Genomic DNA, 14,804 nt, shown 5'->3' with positions numbered 1-14,804 from the left:
TTGTTTAGAAACTATACTTGTAATGAGAATTTATTGTGAAATTCTAGACCACACAAAAGTCCAATCATTAATTCGCCCACATCTCCTTCTTCCCAAAGACCTAATTTTTCCAGAGACTATCTTGCAAACTAAACTCGTCAACAGCATGGCTCCATTCCGTCAAGCATTTGTTAACTATAATGTCCGTATAAAGCCACTGATTAAATCGTGCGTGCAATCCTGCATCTTTTACATTCGACGTGACATTCTTCTCGATGTGCCACGCACACAACTGATAAGCGAATATTTAATACGCTTTTTGGCATCATTTTTATAGTGTTTTAGTTATGTTTAGTTTAAGTTTTATTATATTTTCATAGTTGTTAGCGCAACATTCACATTTTTGGATTCTACTTTGAGTTGTTGTGTTTTATGATAATTTCAGGAAATTTCTGACTGAAATTGAGGAGCTTTGGCAAACTCTGATTCAGAGGCAAGGAAATCATAGCAGATGTTGTCAGATTCTGACCTCCATGCACTTAAATGAGCATTTTTGGAGCTACAGAAATCCAAATGACACGCTCTCAACGGAATTGGAAAGCTAACTTTCAGAGCTTTCCAAAAATATATAATTGTCTATATATTTCTTCAAAGAAGCCAGCCCATATTGGGTATTAAACGCCAAGAAGCTACCCCTTGCTGGCGTTCAACGCCCCAAGGAGACAAACCAACGTTGAACGCCCAAGAACCACCCCCTTTGGGGTGTTCAACGCCCACCAAGACACAAGGCAGCGTGGATCAACTCCCTAATGGTCTTCAATGCCCATTCCTCAAGTTGGACGCCAAGCTCAGCCCAAGTACTGAACCAAAGTGGGCCCAAAGATGGATTTTTGCACCTCTAGTCTAGTCTATCATAATTCTGTACTTCTTAGTCATTAAGTTATTATATATAGAACAAAGATCACCTTTGTTAAAAAAAACTTTATCAATCTTTTCCCATTCATACATTTTACTATTACTTCTGTAAGCTATGAGCTGCTAAACCTCCTAAGTTAGGGTTAGGAGCTCTGCCAATTGTCATGAATCAATAATATTACTGTTTCTATATCAATACATGTTTGATTCCATTCTCTTGTGCATTTTCATTCTTCATCTCATGAATTGAGGATGACCCGTGACAATCATCCTTGTTCTACATGGGTTCTGTGTGAGTCCTAAGCCAGATAGCATTGAACCATAGCTAGAGAATGCACTGCGGATTCCAAGAGAATGCCTGGGCGACTTTGGATAAGTGAGATAAAATCCCGTTGACCATGGGTTACTAAGGTCTTTGTGGCGTTAAGGCTAGAGTCTGAGAAGCAACATTCCCTGATCCGAAAGATCTAACCTTGTATGTGGTGTTTTGAGTAGGATCGCGAAAGGGAGTGAATTTCTTAGTTCTTCACTTTCGGCTATAGTGGGAAACCATGAGTTAACTTGATGAGGATGCTACATGAGTTTCTCGGAAATGGTGGACTGCTATGGTTTAGAAGAGGCTAACTTGATGAGGATGCTACATGAGTTAGTCAATTACGGCTTCCATTGAATGAATTATTCGTTATTGGAGTAGACAGTAAGAAAAGTTAATCCAGAAAGAATACGCATCTCCGAAGCCTTAACTGAATCTCTATCATTGCTTTCAAATTAATCTGGTATTTTGTTTCCCATACTTTTCGTTTATACTTTTAAACAAACAACCATCTTTTCTAATCACCTGACTAAAATCTACAAGATAGTCATTCCTCACTCACTTGAGGTATTACTTGGACGACTCGGTGTACTTGCCGGTTCATTTGTGCAAAACTTGTGGAGTTCAATTTAGCACACCAAGGTTTTGGCGCCGTTGCCGAGAATTGTTCGAATTTGACAAACTACCGGACTATCTTGTTGCTTAGATTAAGTACTTTTTACGGTTTAGTTACTCTTTTATATGTGTTTCTTGTTTTCTTTTCAAAAAATTTTCAAAACACTTTCTTTTCTTTAGTAATCTTTATCTTTTGTTTGAGTCTTGTGTCAGTTTTTAAATTTGGTGTCCCCCTCGTTATCTTTAAATTTTCAAAAATTGTTCTTAGTGTTCTTCTTTGGTATTCGAATTGTTCTTGTTATTTTTTATCTTAAAATTTTTAAGTTTGGTGTCTTTTGGTGTTTTTTTTTTTTAATTTTTAAGTTTGGTGTCTCTTAGTTGTTTTTTTTCATAAAATTCGAAAATCCAAAAAAATATATGTTTCTTTTATCTTTATTTCAATTTTCGAAAATCTTTGCTATCTTTTCTTATCTTGATTTAAAAATTTTAAGTTTGGTGTTTCCTTGTTAGTAAAGCTTAAATTTTAAATTTCAAATCTTATCTTTTCAAATATTTTTCAAATCTTTATCTTATCTTTCTTTGAATTTCAGAAATCTTATCTTATCTTATTTTAATTTCAAATTTCAAAATCAAATCTTTTCAAATTTCAAAATCTTTTTCAAATCTTTATTATATCTTTTTTGTTTTAATTTTTCTTATCTTATCTTCTTTCAAATTTTAAATTTCAAATTCATATCTTTTAAATTTAATTTTCAAAATCTTTGCTTTTCTAAATCTTATCCTTTCTTAATCTTTTTAAATCTTTATCTTATCTTTCTTTTTAAATTTTAAAACTTACTTATCTTATCTTCTTTTTAAATTTAAAACTTTCAAATTCTAAATCTCAACTTTTGTTTAAAATTGAATTTCAAAATCAAATCTTTTATTTTCAAATCTTGTTGGTTAACTATTTACATGTTTTATCTTATTCTTTTTTTATTCTCCTTTCTCTTTCTTCTTTTTCAAAACCTCTTAATTACTTTTTCTCTCCTCTTTTTCGAAAATTTCATCTCTTTTTTCCTCTCTATTTTCAAAAATATCCCACCTTCTCTCTATTAATTTTTGAAAACTATCCTTGTTAAAGGACATCCTTTTTTTCTTTTCTTCTTGATCTATCTCCCTCTAACAAAGGACCTCTATACTCTGACATAGAAAATCCTCTTCTTCTTCTCTTCTTGCATTCTTTCTTTTTGTTTATGAGCAGGAACATGGATAAAGAACCCCTCTTTAATCTTTATCCTAAACCGGAGAGGACTCTTAAGAAGCGTTTGAAACAAGCTAGAGCACAACACTTCGGCAGAAATCTCACAGAGATTTTCGAACAAGAAGCTAAAAATACAGACATCATAGCCAATCCTAATGATGGAAGAGAGGCTAGGAATGTCCTAGGTGACTTTATTGCACCCTCTTCTGATTTCCATGGGCGCAGCATCTCTATACCTGCCATTAGTGCAAACAATTTTGAGTTGAAGCCTCAATTGGTCACTCTAGTTCAACAGAACTGCCAGTTTCATAGAATTCCACAGAAAGATCCCAACAGATTCATCTCTGATTTCTTGCAGATCTATGATACTATCAAGACTATTGGAGTGGATCCAGAGATTTACAAGCTTATGATTTTTTCTCTTTGCTGTAAGGGACAGAGCTAGGTTATGGCTGGATTCTCAACCGAAGGAAAGCCTAGACTCTTGGAAAAAGGTGATCAATCTATTCTTGACCAAGTTCTTTCCACCTCAGAAGCTGAGCAAGCTCAGGGTGGAAGTTCAGACTTTCAAGCAGAAAAAGGGTGAATCTTTCTATGAAGCCTGGGAGAGGTACAAGCAATTGATTAGAAGGTACCCTCCTAACATAATTTCAGACTGGACCATGCTAGATATCTTCTATGATAACCTCTCTGAAATGTCCAAGATGGCATTAGACCACTCTGCTGGTGGATCACTCCACTTGAAGAAAACGCCTGAAGACACACAAGAGCTCATTGATATGGTTGCTAACAACCAATACATGTACACTTCTGAGAGGAACCCTGTGAACAGTGGGGCTACTCAGAAGAGAAGAGTCATGGAGTTAAACACTCTAGATGTCATATTGGCTCAAAATAAGGTCCTGACCAAGCAGGTCAACATGATTTCTCAACATTAACTAAAATGCAAGCTGCAGCTGGCAGCACTCAAGAGGCATCCTATGAAGGAGAAACCTACAATCCAGATCAACCCATGATGCAAGAGGTTAACTATATGAAAAATCCCTCAAGGAATCCAAACAATGAGCCCTATGGAAACACCTACAACCCATCATGGAGGAATCATCCCAACTTTTCATGGAGGAATCAACAAAAACCTCAGCAAGGCTTCAATAACAATCAAGGTGGAAATCAACCAAAATAGGTTCAATAATAGACCATTCTCACCTTCTCAGCAACAGATAGAGACTTCTAAGCAGAGTCTCTCTGACTTAGCCACTATAGTCTCCGATCTCTCTAAGGTCACTCACAGTTTCATCACTGAAACAAGATCCTCCATTAGGAATCTAGAGGTACAGATTGGTCAACTGAGTAAGAGGATCCCTGAAATCCCTTCTAACACTCTTCCAAGTAACACTGAAGTAAACCCAAGAGAAGAGTGCATGGCCCTCAGTATAGGAGCTGAGGCCGAATCTGAAGGGGAGTTTCTGACGTTGAATGCCAGCTAGGGAGTAGAAGCTAGGCGTTCAACACCCAAAGAGGAGCAAGTCTTGGCATTAAATTCCACAATAGGAAAGGATGGGCGTTCAACGTCCACTAAGGACCACCTTGTTGAAGAACTGAAGGAAACCAGAGCTCATGAGGAGACCATAGAGGTTTTCTTCAATGCCTTGTTGCAGATTATATACTCTGAAGATTATTCCTTCTCTAATGAGGAAGAGGAAACTAAGAAAGAGCAAGTTTCTCGATACTTAGGAATTCTGATGAAGATGAATGCAAAGTTATTTGGAATAGAGACATTAGAGGAAGAACCTCCAGTGCTCACCAAGGAACTCAATGTCTTGGTTCAACAGAAACTACCTCAAAAGTTGTCGGATCCCGGGCTCTTCCTAATTTCCTACACCATAGGGACAATTACCTTTGAGAAGGCTTTATGTGACCTAGGGTCGAGTATAAACCTCATGCCTCTATCTGTAATGGAGAGTCTGGGAATTTTTGAGGTTCAAACTGCCAAGATCTCATTGGAGATGGCAGAAAAATCACAGAAAAAGGCATATGGTCTAGTAGAGGATGTCTTAGTGAAGGTTGAAAACTTTTACATCCCTACAGATTTTATAATCTTAGATACTCGAGAGGACGAGGACGAATCTATCATCCTTAAAAGACCTTTCCTAGCCACTACCATTGCTATAATTGATGTGGCAAAGGGAGAACTCGTTCTGTAGTTATGGGAAGACCACATCTTGTTCAAGATGCCTAAACCTAATTCCCTCCCTAAGGGCGAGACAACTGTGCAACACATAGTATTCCAACCCTCTCTCTCAGTACAGAGCTTTACCGAGCCCCCAGACATCAAATCTAAGTTTGGTGTTGAGGAACCATCATCAAGCACTGAGAATAAAGGCACTAAGAAGAAGATACCTAAAGGCTGGAGGGATAAGAAAATTCCTACTAAAGGCCTCTCACCTGGCATGAGAGTTGTCTTCACAGACAGCCCAGTGATTCCACACACTGTGAACAAGATCCTGTCTCTAAAACACGTGGAGCTTATCCATGAGAGCACAGGAAGAAAGTTCACTGTAAGGGGTGAAATTCTGAGCCCCTATCCATCTCCGTAAAGGAGTTAACCATCAAGCTTGTGACGTTAAAGAAGCGCTTGTTGGGAGGCAACCCAACCGTAACTAAAGTATTTCCGTTTTCTTTAATTTTATTTCTTTTGAGTAATATTAGTTTATCTTTGTAATTGTTCCTTTTGAGTTTCTGATCATGTGCAGTAGTCAGAATAGAGACAAAGATATTCAGAGATGAAAACAGAACACCCTGGAGTAGACCCTTTGCTGGTGTTGAACACCAGACAAGGAGGCAGGAGGGGCGTTCAACGCCTCATATGGGTAAGAAGGTTGGCGTTGAACGCCACATAAGGAGAAGTGTGGGCGTTCAACGCCCAAGAAGGAGTAGCTTTCTGGCGTTGAACGCTAGAATGGCACCATTCTGAACGTTCAACGCCCTACAGGGAGCAGAAACCTGGCATTGAACGCCAGGAAGGGAGTCCCCACAGGGCATTCAATGCCCTACTTGGAGCAGAAAGCTGGCACTGAATGCCAGCCAAGGAGCAGAGGCTGGGCATTCAACGCTCACAAGGGGGCAGGGAATTCGAATTCCCTAGCCTCTCAGGACCAGTGGGTCCCACAGAATCTCCACCTACCCTATCTTCTTCTCTCTCTTATTTTTCCTCTTCCCCACACACACTCTTTCCCATATACTCTCAACCAATTACATCCACATCACCTTTTTCTCTTCCCAAAACTATTCATCACTCCCATCCATCAATTCCCATATATCCCACCCACTTCAAAGCCAAACCTTTCCCACCCATTCCCCCATCCCATAACCGAACTCTAACCCAAACCTCCATATAAATACCCCCTCATTTACCCCTTCCTACTCACACAACATTCTTCTTCCTTTTCCCACATACACGACCGAAAGCCTTCCCCCTCTCTTCTCCATCTCTTTCTTCCTTCTTCTACTATCATCTTCTTCTCTTATTATTTTGCTTGAGGACGAGCAAAGGTTTTAAGTTCGGTATTGGAAAAGCCTTACTTTTTGCTTTCTATTCACACTTATGGCACCCAAAGTCAGAGAATCCTCTAGAAAGAGGAAAGGAAAAGCCATAGCTTCCATCTCCGAACCTTGGGAAAGGGAGAGATTCCTTATTAAGGCTCATCAAGACCATTTCTATGAAGTAGTGGCAAAGAAAAGGGTGATTCCTAAAGTCCCCTTTAGGCTAAAAAAGAATGAGTACCCGAAGATCCAACAAGAAATTCAGAGAAGAGGTTGGGAAGTTCTGACCAACCCTATCCCAAAAGTTGGGATCTTAATGGTGTAAGAGTTTTATGCCAATGCTTGGGTCACTAAAAAGCATGACACTAGTGTGAACCCACATCCCAAAAACTGGTGCACCATGGTCCGAGGGAGACTCTTATATTTCAGCCCAGAAAGTGTAAGATTGGCACTCCCCAACTACCATTAATGCAAGGAGACCTACACCCTTACACTAGAAGAGTCAATTTCGATTAGAGGCTGGACCAAGTCCTTTTAAACATCTATGTGGAAAGAGCTCAGTGGAAAAGAGATGCTCAAGGCAAGCCTTCCGAACTAGGAAGGCTTGACCTCAAGCCTGTAGCTAGAGGATGGTTGGAATTTATCCGATGCTCTATCATCCCTACTAGCAACCGGTCCGAAGCGACTATTGACCGAGCCATCATGATTCATTGCATCATGATTGGAAATGAGGTGGAGATACATAAGGTGATACCTCAAGAGCTATACAAGGTGGCGAAAAAGCCCTCCACCCAAGCAAGGCTAGCATTCCCTCACCTCGTATGTCACTTATGCAATTCAGTTGGAATTGTCATAGAAGGAGACATCCTCATTGAGGAGAACAAGCCCATCACTAAAAGAAGGATTGAGCATATTAGAGAGCCGGCACATGAATCAGAGCAAGAGCATATGAAGCTGCCTCAACAAGAAATCCCTGAGATGGCTTAAAGGATACATTTTTCTCCCCAAGGTTATTGGGACCAACTGAATACTTCTTTAGGAGAATTAAGCTCCAACATGGATCAGCTGAGGATGGAGAACCAAGAGCACTCCACCATCCTCAAAGAAATAAGAGAAGATCAAAGAGCTATGAGGGAAGAGCAATAGAGACAGGCATGACACAGAAGAAATCAAGCGCTCCATTGGGGTCTCTAGAGGGAGCAGTAGCTGCCGTTACTAAGGTGGCCACGTTCCATTACCCCCTTGCTTATGTTATTTTATTTTTTTGTTTTCCATTGTATTTCATTGTATATTTCCTGTTGCTAGTGTATGATCATCTTTATTTATGACTTAAAGGTATGAAATATTCCATATATCTCTCACCATGCTTAAAAGAAAAATTTATTTGAAAAAGAAAAGTGAGATACATAATTTCGAGTTATATAATAAGGATAGTTCAATTATTTGATGTGGTGGCATTACTTTTACTTTCTGAATGCATGAATTAACAGTGCATATTTGATGTTGAAGTAAAGTGTGTTAGCTCTTGAAAGAATGATGGAAAGGTAAAGTATTATTGGTAATCTGAAAAATCGAAAAAAAATTTTGATTCTTAAAGCAAAAAAAGGCAGCAAAAAGAAAAAGAAAGGAAAATAGAAAAAAACAAAAAAAAGGGAAAGAACAACAACAAAGCCTTGTCCCACTAAATGGGGTCGGCTACATGAATCAAACGATGCCATTGTGCTCTGTCATGTATCATGTCTACAGTGAGACCGTTTACATGTAGATCTCATTTGACCACCTCATGGATGGTCTTCTTAGGTCTTCCTCTCCCCTTCGCCCCTTGTCCATCTTCCATCTCATCCACCCTCCTGACTGAATGTTCTATTGGTCTTCTTCTCACATGTCTAAACTACCTGAAACGCGATTCAACCATCTTTTCCACAATGGGTGCTACTCTAACTGTCTCCCTTATATCTTCGTTTCTTATTTTATCCAATCGCGTATGACCACTCATCCATCTCAACATCTTCATCTCTGCCACACTCAACTTATGTTCATGCTCCCCTTTAGCTGCCCAACACTCTGTACCATAAAGTATAGCCGGTCTTATGGCGGTGCGATAGAATTTACCTTTAAGTTTTAAAGACACTTTTTTGTCGCATATAAAATCAGATGCACTCCGCCATTTTGACCAACCTGCTTGGATCCTATGATTTACATCCTGTTCAATCTCTCCATTATCTTGTATGATGCACCCAAGATTCTTAAAACTTTTAACTTTTCGCAGGATATTTTCTCCAATTTTCACCTCTATATTAGGGTTTTCCCTTCTCAAACTGAACTTACATTCCATATATTCCGTCTTGCTACGGCTTATGCGCAAACCATACACTTCTAGAGCTTCTCTCCATAACTCCAACTTCTTATTTAGGTCTTCTCTTGACTCTCCCATAAGGACGATATCATCGGCAAAAAGCATGCACTATGGCACAGGCTCTTGGATGTGCTCTGTGAGTACTTCCAAGACTAATGTGAAAAGATATGGACTTAAGGATGATCCCTGGTGTAATCCTATACCAATAGAAAATTCTTCTATCACACCACCTTGAGTCTTCACACTAGTTGTGGCCCCATCATACATGTCTTTAATTACACGAATATATGCGATCCTTACTCTCCTCTTTTCTAAAACCTTCCATAAGACCTCCCTTGGTACTCTATCATACGCTTTTTCCAAATCAATAAACACCATATGTAGATCTCTTTTATTACTACGATACCTCTCCATCATCCTTCTTAATAGGTATATCGCTTTAGTGGTAGATCTACCTGGTATAAATCCAAATTGGTTCTTTATTACTTGTGTCTCTTTTCTCAACCTCCGTTCTATCACCCTTTTCTATAACTTCATGGTATGACTCACAAGCTTGATCCCTCTATAGTTTCTGCAACTTTGTATATCCCTTTTATTCTTGTAGATAGGTACTAAGGTGTTCTTTCTCCACTTATCAGGCATATTCTTTGACCTTAAAATCTCATTAAAAATCTTGGTTAACTAGTTGATGCCTTTTTCTCTAAGACCTTTCCAAACCTCAATCGGGATATTATCAGGTCCTACAACCTTGCCATTTTTCATCTGCTTTAGAGCATCTTTTACCTCGAAGTCTCGGATCCTTCGATAGTAGTCAAAGCTTTGATCTTCTTCTCTTGTGCATAACCGACCAAGGCTCGGAAGAGTCTTTTGTCTCTCATTAAATAACTCGTAGAAGTAGGTCTTCCACCTTTCATTAATCTTCTCCTCTTGAGCCAACACCTCTCCATCCTTATCCTTTATGCACTTAACCTGATCCAAATCTCTCGTTCTTTTTTCACAGCTCTTTGCGATTATATATATATATATATATATATATATATATATATATATATATATATCTTTTTCTCCTTCTTTTGTACCCAAAGATTGGTAGAGACCCTCATATGCTTGTGTTCTTGCTTCACTTACAGCCACTTTTGTCTCTTTCTTAGCCATTTTATATTTTTTCCAGTTATCTGCATTACGGCATAAAGATCACTCTTTAAAGCACTCTCTTTTTATCTTTATCTTATCTTGTACACTTGCATTCCACCACCAGGACTCTTTGTCTCTTGGTGCTATTCCTTTAGATTCACCAAAGCTTTCTTTTGCTGTTCTTCTAATAACTTATGCCATCTCCCTCCACATCTCTTCCGTGCTTCCATTCTCATCCCACTTTGCCTCTTCTCCTACACGTCTTAGGAAGCTTCTTTGTTTCTCACCTTTCATCCGCCACCACCTCGTCCTTGGGTTCTTCGTATGATGTCTTTTCCTCTTTTGCTCAACGCAAAAATCCATGACGAGCACCCTATGTTGTGTTGTCAAACACTCTCCCGAAATAATTTTATAATTAATACAAAATTTCGGGTCGACTCTCCTCAACAAAAAGAAGTCAATTTGAGAGCTTGTTATGCCACTCTTATAGGTTATAAGATGTTTGTCTCTCTTTGTAAAACATGTATTTGTGACGAGAAGATCAAAGGTTGAGGAAAAGTTCAAAATAGTTTTACCCTCGGCATTGATCACCCCGAAACCATAGCCTCCGTGAATACTCTCATATCCAGTCACTTCTCTCCCAACATGGCCATTTAAATCTCCTCCTAAGAAAATCTTATCTACCAAAGGAATGTCTTGAACCAAACTCTCTAGATCCTCCCAAAATCTTATCTTATGTTATTCGTCCGAACCCACTTGCGGTGCATAGGCGCTAATCACATGGAAAGCACCTCCCTCCACCACAAGTTTGATAGAGATGATCCGATCTCCCACCCTCTTGACAACCACTACGTCCTTCTTCCACTGCTTATCCATAATTATTCCAATCCCATTCCTATTCTTTAGCTTTCCTATATACCAAAGTTTGAAACCAGAAGTATCCAACTCCCTAGCCTTCGCACTAACCCATTTTGTTTCTTGTAGGCACATAAGGTTAATCTTCCTCCTTTTCATGGTGTCCACCACCTCCATGGACTTTTTTGTTAGAGTGTCTATGTTCCATGTTCCAAATCTCAACCTTCTATCGCTCCAACCTTTACCTTTTACTTTGTGAACTAGCTTATTTACCTTCGTCCGTCCAAAAAAACGTGAGAACCGTTGCTCATTTAACACTACATCCGGGCACCGATGCAGCAGCTCTTGCTCATTTGACACTGTACTCGAGCCATACAACGCGTTGCTTCCGGGCAACGACCTAACTTTAGCGCAATAATGTCTTTGATTCATGTCATGGGGTTGGACTATATTTTTATGTTGGTTGTCGAAGACCTAACACAACCCTCCTCCTTTATCCGGGCTTGGGACCGGCTATGTACCGCAAGTGTAACATAGGCAGAAAAGAAAAAGTAACACAAGGATCCAAGGCTTTGGGTATCAATGGTTAGGAGGGCTTAAAAGAAACAAAATATTGGCCTAAAAAGTTCAAATGAGCTCCTTCCCCTAACTAAATGTTTGTGGTGTGAAGGTGTTAAGTGAAAAGCTTGAGACTGAGCAGTTAGAGTCGTGATCCAAAGCAAAAGAGTGTGCCTAAGAACTCTAGGTACCACTACCTGGGGACTCTAGCAAAGCTGAATCTTAATCCAATTGGGTTCACCCAGTCAAGTGCTTGTGGCGTTTATGTATCCGGTGGTAATACTAGAAAAAAAATCGCTTAGGGTCACAACTAGGCTAAAAAAGAAGCTGTGTTCAAGAATAAAAAAGAACAAAACTAAAAGAGTCAATAATATCATCTGGATTCTGAGTTTCTAAAGACACCAACACTTCTGAGTTTCAAAGGATAGTGAGATGTCAAAACTGTTCAGAAGTAAATAATTACTAGCCCCGCTCATTAATTGGAACTGAGCTTTATTGAAAACTCTGAGATTTATTGTATCCTTCTCTTCTTTATGATCCTAATTTATTTTGGCTTGCTTGGGGACAAGCAACAGTTTAAGTTTGGTGTTCTGATGAGCGGATATTTTATACGCTTTTTGGCATCATTTTCATAGTGTTTTAGTTATGTTTAGTTTAAGTTTTATTATGTTTTTATAGGTTTTAATACAAAATTCACATTTTTGGATTCTACTTTGAATTGTTGTGTTTTATGATGATTTCAGGTAATTTTTGGTTGAAATTGAAGAGAGATCCGTGGAGGGTCTCTCTTGCTTGCTCCATCCTCTTCTTGGTGATGGGCTTATCCTCTTCAATGGGGATGTCTCCTTCTATGATAACTCCAGCTGAGTAACATAGATGGCAAATAAGGTGAGGAAAAGCTAGCCTTGCCATGGTGGAGGACTTTTTGGCTATTTTGTAGAATTCATTGGAGATGACTTCATGAACTTCTACTTCCTCTCCAATCATGATGCTATGAATCATGATGGCCCGATCCATAGTAACTTCAGATCGGTTGCTAGTGGGAATGATGGAGCGTTGAATGAACTCCAACCATCCTCTAGCCACAGGCTTGAGGTCCAGTCTTCTTAGTTGAACTGGCTTGCCTTTGGAGTCTCTTTTCCATTGAGCTCCTTCCACACATATGTCCATTGGGACTTGGTCCAACCTTTGATTAAAGTTGACCTTTCTAGTGTAAGGGCGTAGATCTCCTTGCATCATGGGCAACTGGAACGCCAACCTCACATTCTCCGGACTAAAATCTAAGTATTTCCCCCGAACCATTGTGAGATAATTCTTTGGATTCGGGTTCATACTTTGATCATGGTTCCTAGTGATCCATGCATTGGCATAGAACTCTTGAACCATTAAGATTCTGACTTGTTGCATGGGGTTGGTTAGGACTTCCCAACCTCTTCTTCGGATCTCATGTCGGATCTCCGGATACTCATTTTTCTTGAGCTTGAAAGGGACCTCAGGGATCACCTTCTTCTTTGCCACATCATAGAAGTGGTCTTGATGGCTTTTGGAGATGAATCTTTCCATCTCCCATGACTCGGAGGTGGAAGCTTTTGTCTTCCCATTTCCTTTTCTAGAGGATTCTCCGGCCTTAGGTGCCATTGATGGTAATGGAAAACAAAAAAGTTTATGCTTTGACCACACCAAACTTAAAATATTGCTCGCCCTCGAGCAATAGAAGAAAGAAGAGAAGAAGAAGAAGAAGAAAATATGGAGGAGAAGGGGGAGTGTAGGTTTCGGCCAAGGTATAGAAGAGGGGGTTTGTGTTGTGTGAAAATGAAGTAGAATGGAAGGGTATATATAGGAAAATAGGAGAGGGTAGGTTCGGCCATTAGGGTGGGTTTGGGTGGGAAAGTGTTTTTGAATTTTGAAGGTAGGTGGGGTTTTTGGGGAAGAGTGGGTGGATGTGAGTGGTGAAGGGGGTAATTGGGAAGTTGATGGGAAGTGTGACATGGGGAAGAGTGAAATAGGATTAGGAGGTAAGGTGGGAATATGTTAGGTGGGGATCCTATGGGGTCCACAGATCCTGAAGTGATCCTGTGGGGTCTACAGATCCTGAGATGATCTTGTGGGGTCCACAGATCCTGAGGTGTCAAGGAATTACATCCCTGCACCAAATAGGCATGTACAATGCCTTTGCATACCATTCTGGCGTTTAAACACCGAGGTGATGCACGTTCTGGGCGTAACGCCCATGTGAACCCTGTTCTGGGCGTTCAACGCCCATGTGTAGCATGTTTCTGGCGTTGAACGCCAGTTCCATGCTTGTTACTGGCATTCAGCGCCAGCTTTTCTCAAGGCACATTCCTGGCGTTCAAACGCCAGAATGTTGCTTGTTTCTGGCGTTCAGCGCCAGATTCATGCTCTGTTCTGGCGTTGAACGCCAGCCAGATGCTTCTTACTGGCGTTGAACGCCAGTCTGCCTTTCCTCCAGGGTGTGATTTTTCTGCTGTTTTTGATTCTGTTTTTAATTTTTATGATTTTTTCGTGACTCCTCATGATCATGTACCTAACACAAAATAACAATAAAATAAAATAAAATAAAAATTAGATAAATAAAATTGGGTTGCCTCCCAACAAGTGCTTCTTTAATGTCAATAGCTTGACATTGTGCTCTCATGGAGCCACAAAGGTGATCAGGTCAATGTTGTATAGTCCCAACACCAAACTTAGAGTTTGGATATGGGGTCTTAACACCAAACTTAAAGTTTGGTTGTGGCCTCCCAACACCAAACTTAGAGTTTGACTGTGGGGGCTCTTCTTGACTCTGAACTGAGAGAAGCTCTTCATGCTTACTCTCCTTTATCACAGAGGGATGGCCATGTGCCTTAAACACAAGGTAGTCCCCATTCAATTGAAGGACTAATTCACCTCTGTTGACATCTATCACAGCTCCTGCTGTGGCTAGGAAAGGTCTTCCAAGGATGATACACTCATCCTCTTCCTTCCTAGTGTCTAAGATTATGAAATTAGCAGGGATGTAAAGGCCTTCAACCTTTACTAACACGTCCTCTACTATTCCATAAGCTTGTCTCAATGACTTGTCTGCCAATTGTAATGAGAACAAGGCAGGTTGTACCTCAATGATCCACAGCTTCTCCATTACAGAGAGTGGCATAAGATTTATCCCTGACCCCAGATCACATAGAGCTTTTTCAAAGGTCATGGTGCCTATGGTACAAGGTATTAAGAACTTGCCAGGATCTTGTTTCTTTTGAGGTAAAATTTGCTGAATCCAGGTATCTAGTTCACTAATG

At 39.8% G+C, this 14,804-nt stretch overlaps 1 non-coding gene across 1 annotated transcript; it reads right to left on the bottom strand.

Annotated features, from left to right (window-relative positions):
- Positions 1 to 3,607: 3,607 nt before the first annotated feature.
- Positions 3,608 to 3,716, bottom strand: LOC112717197 (small nucleolar RNA R71). Its single transcript, XR_003160601.1, has one exon. It is a non-coding gene; the product is annotated as a small nucleolar RNA R71 (small nucleolar RNA).
- Positions 3,717 to 14,804: the final 11,088 nt, after the last annotated feature.

This window comes from Arachis hypogaea, chromosome 1 (assembly GCF_003086295.3).
Source record: "Arachis hypogaea cultivar Tifrunner chromosome 1, arahy.Tifrunner.gnm2.J5K5, whole genome shotgun sequence".
NCBI classification, from domain to species: Eukaryota; Viridiplantae; Streptophyta; class Magnoliopsida; order Fabales; family Fabaceae; genus Arachis; species Arachis hypogaea.
Note: the sequence above shows the minus strand (reverse complement) of the source record. Positions and strands in the feature narration are given on the sequence as shown.